Source organism: Eretmochelys imbricata, chromosome 1 (assembly GCF_965152235.1).
Source record: "Eretmochelys imbricata isolate rEreImb1 chromosome 1, rEreImb1.hap1, whole genome shotgun sequence".
In the NCBI taxonomy this organism is placed as follows: Eukaryota; Metazoa; Chordata; order Testudines; family Cheloniidae; genus Eretmochelys; species Eretmochelys imbricata.
The window spans coordinates 103,638,546-103,650,085 of NC_135572.1; positions in this window are offsets into that span (position 1 = coordinate 103,638,546).

Consider the following 11,540-nt stretch of genomic DNA (forward strand, 5'->3'; position numbering starts at 1 on the left):
GAAGCAAGGGCAGACTATCGTTTTGCGCCTTTTTTCTTGAGTTACCTGTGCAGACGCCATACCACGGCAAGCATGGAGCCCGCTCAGCTAACCGTCACCGAATGTCTCCTGGGTGCTGGCAGACACGGTACTGCATTGCTACACAGCAGCAGTTTATTGCCTTTGGGCAGCAGACGGTGCAGTATAACTGGTAGCCATCGTCAATGTAGTCCTGGGTGCTCTTTTAACCGACCTCGATGAGGTCAGGGGCGCCTGGGCAAACATGGGAGTGACTCAGCCAGGTCATTTCCCTTTTAAGTTTCGTCTCATGACAATTGAGTCCTACTGGCAGTGCACTGTCTTTTAATCAGCAGCCAGCAGAAGATGATGGCCAGTAGTCATACTGCACCGTCTTCTGCCGAGCACCCAGGAGATGACAATGGCTAGCAGTCGTACTGCACAGTCTGCTGCCAGCAAGATGTATAAAGAGAGATGAAGTGGCTCAAAACAAGAAATACAGCAGATTGGTTTTGTATTCATTTTCTCCTCCCTCCCTCTGTGAAATCAATGGCCTGCTAAACCCAGTTTTGAGTTCTATCTTTGAGGTTTTGAGTTCTACCCTTGAGGGGGCCATTCTGTTTCTAGCAAAGCCACCCCCTTTGTTGATTTTAATTCCCTGTAAGCCAACCCTGTATGCCATGTCATCAGTCGCCCCTCCCTCCGTCAGGGCAATGGCAGACAATCATTCCGTGCCTTTTTTCTGTGCAGATGCCATACCACAGCAAGCATGGAGTCCGCTCAGATCACTTTGGCAATTAGGAGCACAGTAAACACCACGTGCATTATCCAGCAGTATATGCAGCACCAGAACCTGCCAAAGCAAAACCGGGCGAGTAGGCGACGTCAGCGCGGTGACGAGAGTGATGAGGACTGTTAGGATATAGATATTCAGGCCTGTCTGCAAAGGCCTGTACTTTAAGAATTTAGGTGTATTCTTATCACTTGGCTAGTTCCAGAGGTATAAAAGAAAGAATCAAAATCACTGTCTGCTGGTGTAAGGGCCTTCTCTTACTGTGACAGTTTGTGGCCCTGTGCTTAGGCTCAGGCCTTTGGCTAAGCAGCAGAGGCAGCCATAAGCTGGGAAGCAAACAGTCACATCCTCACATTCCAAACTAGTCACACTGAAATAAGGTGCTATTCGGCTGTTAGGAATACAATCCTGTCCTGATAGTTCCTATCACCTCCAGAGAAAGGGAAGTGCCTAGAAAATGTAAAAGGAAACTTAGTTTGATAGCATCCTGTCTGGCAAGAACTCACTTATCAATAGCTGGGATGTGAAATCCTCACTTCTGTATTGTTTTGTCATTATAGTTCCCACTTTGCTGTTGTTTGTCTGTATAATCTCTGTCTGGTTCTGTGATTGTTCCTGTCTGCTGTATAATTAATTTTGCTGGGTGTAAACTAATTGAGGTGGTGGGATATAATTGGTTACATAATCATATTACAATATGTTAGGATTGGTTAGTTAAATTTCAGGAAAATGATTGGTTAAGGTATAGCTAAGCAGAACTCAAGTTTTACTATATAATCTGTAGTCAATGAGGAAGTGACGGGGTGTGGGTGGGGGTGGGCATGTGGGTGTGTGAGATGGGAACAGGGAATGGGGGTAAGAAAATTGGAATCATGTTTTGCTAAAGGGGGAAATGGGAACAGGGAATGGGAGTAAGGAAGTTGGAATCATGTTTAGCTAAGGGTAGGAATGGGAACAGGGACACAGGTGTAAGGCTCTGTGGTGTCAGAGCTGGGAAGGAGGATACTAAGGAAGGAAACTGGAATCATGCTTGCTGGAAGTTCACCCCAATAAACATCGAATTGTTTGCACCTTTGGACTTCGGGTATTGTTGCTCTCTGTTCATGCGAGAAGGACCAGGGAAGTAAGTGGGTGAAGGAATAAGCCCTCTAACATCTTGGTGCCAGTGACTCGGATGCATCGCATTGGATAGGTGAGTGGCAGCCTGTAAGTCCCCCTCCCCAACAGTCCGCGCAGCTGCTTGGAGGGGGTATCGCGAACTCTCGTGATGGTAGTTGCGGGTTCTGGCAAGCCAGGGTAAAGGATTTTTTGGATGAATGGATAAGGGAGGACCAGGGCCCATACCAGGTACAGGGGTCAACCTGGGATAAGATTAAAAAGGAAATGGAGGAAGTGTTAGGGGACCCAGAGGTATGGGGGGTGGCTGAGGAGCCCACCCTCCTTGGTATATGGGTAGGGGAAGAAGGTCCCTGCCCATGGGGACTGAATGCCTCCCAGGGAAAAGAGGCACTTCAGTCTGCTTGAGAGGTTTGAAGTAAGGGCAGCATTATGGGAAGCTGCCAGTAATCTTTCAAGTTTGGTGCTGCTTCAGCAAGGGCTGCTGAAGGGTTGTAAATTAGTTAGGGGTAGTGAAAGATGATTTGGCACAAAAGGGTTTAAGGTCAAAAGCAGAGTTAACAGACCACCTTTAGAGACTGGATCTGAGACTTGGTCCTGGGGGAGTGGAGAAAAAAAAAAAAAAAAAAGTTTCAAAGTGCAACCTGCCTTTCCACACTCTTTTGTTTTTCTGAAGTTTTAATGGAGGGTACTTTGGATACTTATGTGAGATGTCAAGAAGGAAGTTTTTGTTTAATGATAAAACCCAGTTATATAAATGTAACTGTATGTGCAACTCTGGGCAGTCACATTGGATGGAAGCTTGGTAATTAGATTATCCAAGGGGGTCAGGTCGAGTGGCTACTACCACCACTATGCTTCTGTCCCCAGAAGCCTTTATAGCTATTCTGAGGGAAAATGGGCCCTTTTCCCACAGAAATGGTCTATAGGGGACTGCTGCAGGCAGCAGGCAGAGAGAGAATCTGAGCAAAATTATTTGACTATTGGGTAATGTAATCAAAATCACTAAAGGATGGAAGAGGTTTCTTTTGGAACTTAACTTGGCTGCCCCTAGTTGTGTCTAGTTGTACAAGATGGAAGTGTAATCAGGGTACAGTTGTGTAAAAAAGAGTAATCACAGTGCAAGGGATGTTAGGCAAAACAGAATTTTGTGTGTGTGTGCACAGGTAAAAGAAAAGGAAAAGGGGAGGAATGATGGGAACACTGAGCCTTGGGATGGCTCTGAGGGATTAGATTGTTGCTTTGGTGGGTGTGCATGAAAACTCTGTAGGCATGGGGGAGGCAGTTATACCTTGTGTAAAATTAATTTGGCTAATATGATGTTATGGAGGTTAAACTATATGGAAGGAATTTGCATTTTCCCAGGACATGTGCAGTGTATATTGGAAAAGGAGTAAAAGAAATGTAAATAAAACATGGTACTTCATTAAAATCCTAATAGGGCTCCAAAAGGAGCCACAATAGGTTGTGCTTTCTTTTTCAGATCTGTGTGTTTTGGAGCAGGAGATGAAAGTGGAAAGTAATCAGAACTCTGGTGGAAGTAAAATGCTTCCCTTTTAAGACAGTGTCTGAGCTGCTAACAGCTTTGGATCCAGAAGCAAGCTAGTAAGCCTCTGTGTGTAAATGCAAATTACCTAGCTGATGGGCACAAAGGAGCTGCAAATAACTGAATACATCTGGTCAGCAAACAAGCTACTAGAAGACTCAGATTATGGCCCTTCAGGAAAGGGAGGTGAAAAAAACAAGTCAAGCCTGAAAATAAGGGGGACAGGTTAACCTTAAGGGTGTGTGTGTGTGTGTGTGTGTGTGTGTGTACAGTGCTAAAATCTGAAGCTGTGTCTCAGCTATTACCTGAGAATAAACTTAAAGCTTGGTACAGCAGAGAAACTATTGCAAACTTGGTCTGTTGTACAAGAGGGGAAACTGAGGTACACCATCTCATGAATTTCATAAATGACCAGTGAGTGAGGTAATTCACTAGCCTGACTATAGAACAAAATAAGGACAGTCTGGAGGTAATTCTTCTGTTTTTCCTGCAAGTAGCAAGGACATTTGTAAAAGAAAGTGGTATTATTATTAAGCAATAATCTGTCCCCACCATGGGGAAGGAAATTGTTTCTTTTGTTTTTCAGACACTCTACAAGCAAGCTGGCGCCAGCGGGAAAAATAACCCAGAATACCATGGATCTATGTTTTGTGTTGTTTGTCTGTGGTGTTTGTCTTGTTGCTAGCATTGTTGTGTTTTAATGAACAGAAAACCTCATGATATGGGTGGGGGGTGGCTTCAAAAGGCTGGCCTTGGGGGGGGAAGATGTGTATGGGAATGCAAATTCTCAACTAGGAGGCCAGGACCTGTGTAATAGCTACCGTGGTACCTGGAAATGGAATGGCAACTAAGGTGGCCCCCACAAGCCCTATGGAAATAATGAAAAGGGGAGGAGCTCACTGGGAATTAATGGAGGGGTGTGTAAAATAGTGTAAATCAATAGAAGATGTTTGGATGTGCCCCTCTCCTATGACTATAGAGGAGCAGGATCAATGGCCTATGCAAGGGGTGGACAATTGGGTGTACTGTGTATAAGGTGTTTTGCTGGGAATGTACATATTACTGGGGGCACAATTACACCGGCCCATAACCAAACTACACCCATCTACATGCTGCTATATGGACTTTGGTGCACAAATGGATCTGTGAATCTTATTGCTGTGAATAAGCCAGTGCCTACTGCCTGATTCCATACCAAGTGGTCAAGCTGGTTTGGACAATATCCCATTTCTCTGTGAACATTCAATGGACTTGTGATATGGACAAAAGCATACAAAACTTGCAGGAGCAGCTTGTTGCAACTGCCAGCAACTGGACACAAGATCGTGACCCCATCGAAGGAGGAGAGGCAGTATTTTGGGGGTGTCTCGGATGTTGGACCATACTGCAGTGGTCAGGACTCGGTGTTGCTGTGGATTTTGTATTGTTAACTATACTTGTGTTACGTTGCATAGGGAGATAACCTATTAGGAATGTAATAAGCCCTCCAAACCCTGCAGTGTACTAGACAACCCGGACCCAACCTTCTCAGGCCCACTCTAATGGGAAGTCTGGAACACTAATTGGAATAAGTGTGGTATGCCCGTATGAGAGAAGGTGCAGGGCACAATACTACACAAGGGGCAGTGGGACAAATGGAATATCGACACCTTCCACCTTGATGCCTGGCCCTATCAGGAAATGTGTCGCCATATGTCCTATGCTTTTCCAGGGATACCTGGGCAGGAGGATCCCAAAAGAAAAAGAAAAAAAAGGGGTGGAGTGTTAGGATATAGATATTCAGGCCTGTCTGCAAAGGCCTGTACTTTAAGAATTTAGGTGTATTCTTATCACTTGGCTAGTTCCAGAGGTATAAAAGAAAGAATCAAAATCACTGTCTGCTGGTGTAAGGGCCTTCTCTTACTGTGACAGTTTGTGGCCCTGTGCTTAGGCTCAGGCCTTTGGCTAAGCAGCAGAGGCAGCCATAAGCTGGGAAGCAAACAGTCACATCCTCACATTCCAAACTAGTCACACTGAAATAAGGTGCTATTCGGCTGTTAGGAATACAATCCTGTCCTGATAGTTCCTATCACCTCCAGAGAAAGGGAAGTGCCTAGAAAATGTAAAAGGAAACTTAGTTTGATAGCATCCTGTCTGGCAAGAACTCACTTATCAATAGCTGGGATGTGAAATCCTCACTTCTGTATTGTTTTGTCATTATAGTTCCCACTTTGCTGTTGTTTGTCTGTATAATCTCTGTCTGGTTCTGTGATTGTTCCTGTCTGCTGTATAATTAATTTTGCTGGGTGTAAACTAATTGAGGTGGTGGGATATAATTGGTTACATAATCATGTTACAATATGTTAGGATTGGTTAGTTAAATTTCAGGAAAATGATTGGTTAAGGTATAGCTAAGCAGAACTCAAGTTTTACTATATAATCTGTAGTCAATGAGGAAGTGACGGGGTGTGGGTGTGGGTGGGGGTGGGCATGTGGGTGTGTGAGATGGGAACAGGGAATGGGGGTAAGAAAATTGGAATCATGTTTTGCTAAAGGGGGAAATGGGAACAGGGAATGGGAGTAAGGAAGTTGGAATCATGTTTAGCTAAGGGTAGGAATGGGAACAGGGACACAGGTGTAAGGCTCTGTGGTGTCAGAGCTGGGAAGGAGGATACTAAGGAAGGAAACTGGAATCATGCTTGCTGGAAGTTCACCCCAATAAACATCGAATTGTTTGCACCTTTGGACTTCGGGTATTGTTGCTCTCTGTTCATGCGAGAAGGACCAGGGAAGTAAGTGGGTGAAGGAATAAGCCCTCTAACAAGGACATGGACACAGACTTCTCTCAAAGCACGGGCCCTCGCAATGTGAGCATCATGCTGGTAATGGGGCAGGTTCATGCGGTGGAATGCCGATTCTGGGTTCGGGAAACAAGCACAGACTGGTGGGACCGCATAATGTTGCAGGTCTGGGATGATTCCCAGTGGCTGCAAAACTTTCGCATGCGTAAGGGCACTTTCATGGAACTTTGTGACTTGCTTTCCCCTGCCCGGTGGCGCAAGAATACCAAGATGAGAGCAGCCCTCACAGTTGAGAAGCGAGTGGCAATAGCCCTGTGGAAGCTTGCAACGCCAGACAGCTACCTGTCAGTTGGGAATCAATTTGGAGTGGGTAAATCTACTGTGGGGGCTGCTGTGATGCAAGTAGCCCACGCAATCAAAGATCTGCTGATATCAAGGGTAGTGACCCTGGGAAATGTGCAGGTCGTAGTGGATGGCTTTGCTGCAATGGGATTCCCTAACTGTGGTGGGGCCATAGACGGAACCCATATCCCTATCTTGGCACAAGAGCATCAAGCCGGCAAGTACGTAAACTGCAAGGGGTACTCTTCAATAGTGCTGCAAGCACTGGTGGATCACAAGGAACGTTTCACCAACATCAACGTGGGATGGCCGGGAAAGCTACATGAAGCTTGCATCTTCAGGAACTCTGGTCTGTTTCAAAAGCTGCAGGAAGGGACTTTATTCCCAGACCAGAAAATAACCTTTGGGGATGTTGAAATACCTATAGTTATCCTTGGGGACCCAGCCTACCCCTTAATGCCACGGCTCCTGAAGCCATACACAGGCAGCCATACACAGACAGTAGTCAGGAGCTGTCCAACTACAGGCTGAGCAAGTGCAGAATGGTGGTAGAATGTGTATTTGGATGTTTAAAAGCATGCTGGTGCAGTTTACTGACTCGCTTAGACCTCAGCGAAACCAATATTCCCACTGTTATTACTGCTTGCTGTGCGCTCCACAATATCTGTGAGCGTAAGGGGGAGATGTTTATGGCGGGGTGGGAGGTTGAGGCAAATTGCCTGGCTGCTGGTTACGCACAGCCAGACACCAGGGCGGTTAGAAGAGCACAGGAGGGCGCAGTGCGCATCAGAGAAGCTTTGAAAACCAGTTTCATGACTGGCAAGGCTACGGTGTGAAAGTTCTGTTTGTTTCTCCTTGATGAAACCCCCCGCCCCTTGGTTCACCCTACTTCTCTGTAAGCCAACCACCCTCCCCTCCTCCCTTCGATCACCGCTTGCAGAGGCAACAAAGTCATTGTTGCTTCACATTCATGCATTCTTTATTCATTCATCACACAAATAAGGGGATAACTACCAAGGTAGCCCAGGAGGGATGGTGGAGGAGAGAAGCACCGGGAGGGGTGGTGGAGGAGGGAAGGACAAGGCCACACAGCAGTTTAAAAGTTTAAAACTTTAAAACTTGTTGAATGCCAGCCTTCTGTTGCTTGGGCAATCCTCGGGCGTGGAGTGGCTGGAGGCTCCCCCACTGCGTTCTTCGGCATCTGGGTGATGAGGCTATGGAACTTGAGGAGGAGGGCGGTTGCTTACACAGGGGCTGTAGCGGCGGTCTGTGCTCCTGCTGCCTTTCCTGCAGCTCAACCATATGCTGGAGCAAATTAGTTTGATCCTCCAGCAGCCTCAGCATTGAATCCTGCCTCCTCTGATCATGCTGCCGCCACCTTTCAGCTTCAGCCCTCTCTTCTGCCCACCACCTCTCCTCCCGGTCATTTTGTGCTTTCCTGCACTCTGACGTTGTCTGCCTCCATGCATTCATCTGTGGTCTGTCAGTGTGGGAGGACAGCATGAGCTCAGAGAACATTTCATCGCGAGTGCGTTTCTTTTCACCTTCTAAACTTTGCTAGCCTCTGGGAAGGAGAAGATCCTGTGATCCTTGAAAAACATGCAGCTGCTGGAGAAAAAAGGGACAGTGGTATTTAAAAAGACACATTTTTATATAACAATGGATACACTCTTTCACAGTAAACGTTGCTGTTAACATTACATACATAGCACATGTGCTTTCGTTCCAAGTTCGCATTTTGCCTCCCCCCAGCATGTGGCTAGCCCCTCCCCCCTCCCTGTGGCTAACAGCGGGGAACACTTCTGTTCAGCCACAGGCAAACAGCCCAGAAGGAACGGGCACCTCTGAATGTCCCCTTAAGAAAAGCACCCTATTTCAACCAGAAAAGGAGTACTCGTGGCACCTTAGAGACTAACCAATTTATTTGAGCATAAGCTTTTGTGAGCTACAGCTCACTTCATCGGATGCATACTGTGGAAAATACAGAAGATGTTTTTATACACACAGACCATGAAAAACTGGGTGTTTATCACTACAAAAGGTTTTCTCTCCACCCACCCCACTCTCCTGCTGGTAATAGCTTATCTAAAGTGATCACTCTCCTTACAATGTGTATGATAATCAAGGTGGGCCATTTCCAGCACAAATCCAGGGTTTAACACTCTATTTCTGATCTCAAAGTGACTATCCTTCAACAAAAAAACTTCGAAAACAGACTCCAACGAGAGACTGCTGAATTGGAATTAATTTGCAAATTGGATACAATTAACTTAGGTTGCTTTTTATAATGAATCAACCATTCCCAGTCTCTATTCAAGCCTAAGTTAATTGTATCCAATTTGCAAATTAATTCCAATTCAGCAGTCTCTCGTTGGAGTCTGTTTTCGAAGTTTTTTTGTTGAAGGATAGTCACTTTGAGATCAGAAATAGAGTGTTAAACCCTGGATTTGTGCTGGAAATGGCCCACCTTGATTATCATACACATTGTAAGGAGAGATCACTTTAGATAAGCTATTACCAACAGGAGAGTGGGGTGGAGGGAGAGAAAACCTTTTGTAGTGATAAACACCCAGTTTTTCATGGTCTGTGTGTATAAAAACATCTTCTGTATTTTCCACAGTATGCATCCTATGAAGTAAGCTGTAGCTCATGAAAGCTTATGCTCAAATAAATTGGTTAATCTCTAAGGTGCCACAAGTACTCCCTTTCTTTTTGCGAATACAGACTAACATGGCTGCTACTCTGAAACCTATTTCAACCAGGTGACCATGAATGATATCACTCTCCTGAGGATAACACAGAGATAAAGAACAGATGTTGTTTGAACACCAGCAAACATACACTGCAATGCTTTGTTCTACAATGATTCCTGAGTACCTGCTACTGGCCTGGAGTGGTAAAGTGTCCTACCATGGTGGATGGAATAAGGCTGCCCTCCCCAGAAACCTTTTGCAAAGGCTTTGGAAGTACATCCAGGAGAGCCGCAAATGCCAGGGCAAAGTAATCCTTTCACATGCTTGCTTTTAAACCATGTATAATATTTTAAAAGGTACACTCACCAGAGCTCCCTTCTCCACCTGGCGGGTCTGGGAGGCAGCCTTGGGTGGGTTTGGGGGGTACTGGCTCCAGGTCCAGGGTGAGAAACAATTCCTGGCTGTCGGGAAAACCGGTTTCTCTGCTTGCTTGCTGTGAGCTATCTACAACCTCCTCCTCATCATCATCTTCCTCGTCCTCAAAACCTGCTTCCATGTTGCCTCCGTCTCCATTGAAGGAGTCAAACAACACAACTGGGGTAGTGGTGGCTGAACCCCCTAAAATGGCATGCAGCTCATCATAGAAGCGGCATGTTTGGGACTCTAACCCGGAGCGGCCGTTCGCCTCTCTGGTTTTCTGGTAGGCTTGCCTCAGCTCCTTAAGTTTCACACAGCACTGCTTCGGGTCCCTGTTATGGCCTCTGTCCTTCATGCCCTGGGAGATTTTGACAAATGTTTTGGCATTTCGAAAACTGGAACGTTGTTCTGTTAGCACGGATTCCTCTCCCCATACAGTGATCAGATCCCGTACCTCCCGTTCGGTCTATGCTGGAGCTCTTTTGCGATTCTGGGACTCCATCACGGTCACCTCTGCTGATGAGCTCTGCATTGTCACCTGCAGCTTGCCACGCTGGCCAAACAGGAAATTGAAATTCAAAAGTTTGCTGGCCTTTTCCTGTCTACCTGGCCAGTGCATCTGAGTTGAGAGTGCTGTCCAGAGCGGTCAAAATGGAGCACTCTGGGATAATTCCCGGAGGCCAATACCATCTAATTGTGTCCACAGAACTCCAAATTCGACCCAGCAAGGCCGATTTCAGTGGAGTAAGGAAATCGATTTTAAGAGCCCTTTAAGTTGAAAAACAGGGCTTCGTCGTGTGGATGGGTCCAGGGTTAAATCGATGTAACGCTGCTAAATTCAACCTCAACTCCTAGTGTAGACCAGGGCTTAGAAAAACATTTTTTCTCATTCCTCCTTGTAACAACCTTTTACATACTTGAAAACTATTATCATGTTCCCCCTCAGTCTTCTCTTTTCCAAACTATACAAACTCAATTTTTTCAACCTTCCCTCATAGGTCATGTTTTCTAAACCTTTAATCATTTTGTTGCTCTTCTGTGGACTCCCTCCAATTTGTCCACATCTTTACTGTGGCGCCCAGAAATGGACACAATACTCCAATTGAGGCCTAATCAGCGTGGAGTAGAGCGGAAAAATTACTACTTGTGTCTTGCTTACAACACTCCCGCTAATACATCCTAGAATTATGTTCACTTTTTTTGCAACAGCGTTACACTGTTGACTCACATTTAGCTTGTGATCCACTATGACCCCCAGATTCCTTTCCGTAGTACTCATTCCTCGGCAGTCATTCCCATTTTGTATGTGTGCAACTGAATGTTCCTTCCTAAATGGAGTACTTTGCATTTGTCCTTATTGAATTTCATCCTATTTACTTCAGACTATTTCTCCAGTTTGTCCAGATCATTTTGAATTTTAATCCTATCCTCCAAAGCACATGGAACCCCTCCCAGCTTGGTATTGTCTGCAAACTTTATAAGTGTACTCTGTATGCCATTATCTAAATCATTGATGAAAATATTGAACAGAACCAGACCCAGAACTGATCCCTGCGGAACCCCACTCATTATGCCCTTCCAGCATGACTGTGAACCACTGATAACTACTCTCTGGGAATGGTTTTCCAACCAGTTTTGCACCCACCTTATAGTAGCTCTATCGAAGTTGCATTTCCCTAATTTGTTTACGAGAAGGTCATGTGAGAAAGTATGCAAAGCTTTATTAAAATCGAGATATACCACATCTACCACTTCCCCCCTATCCACAAGGCTTGTTAGCTTTCTTTGACGGGTATCAGGTTGGTTTGACACAATTTGTTCTTGATAAATCCGTGCTGACTGTTATTTATCACCTT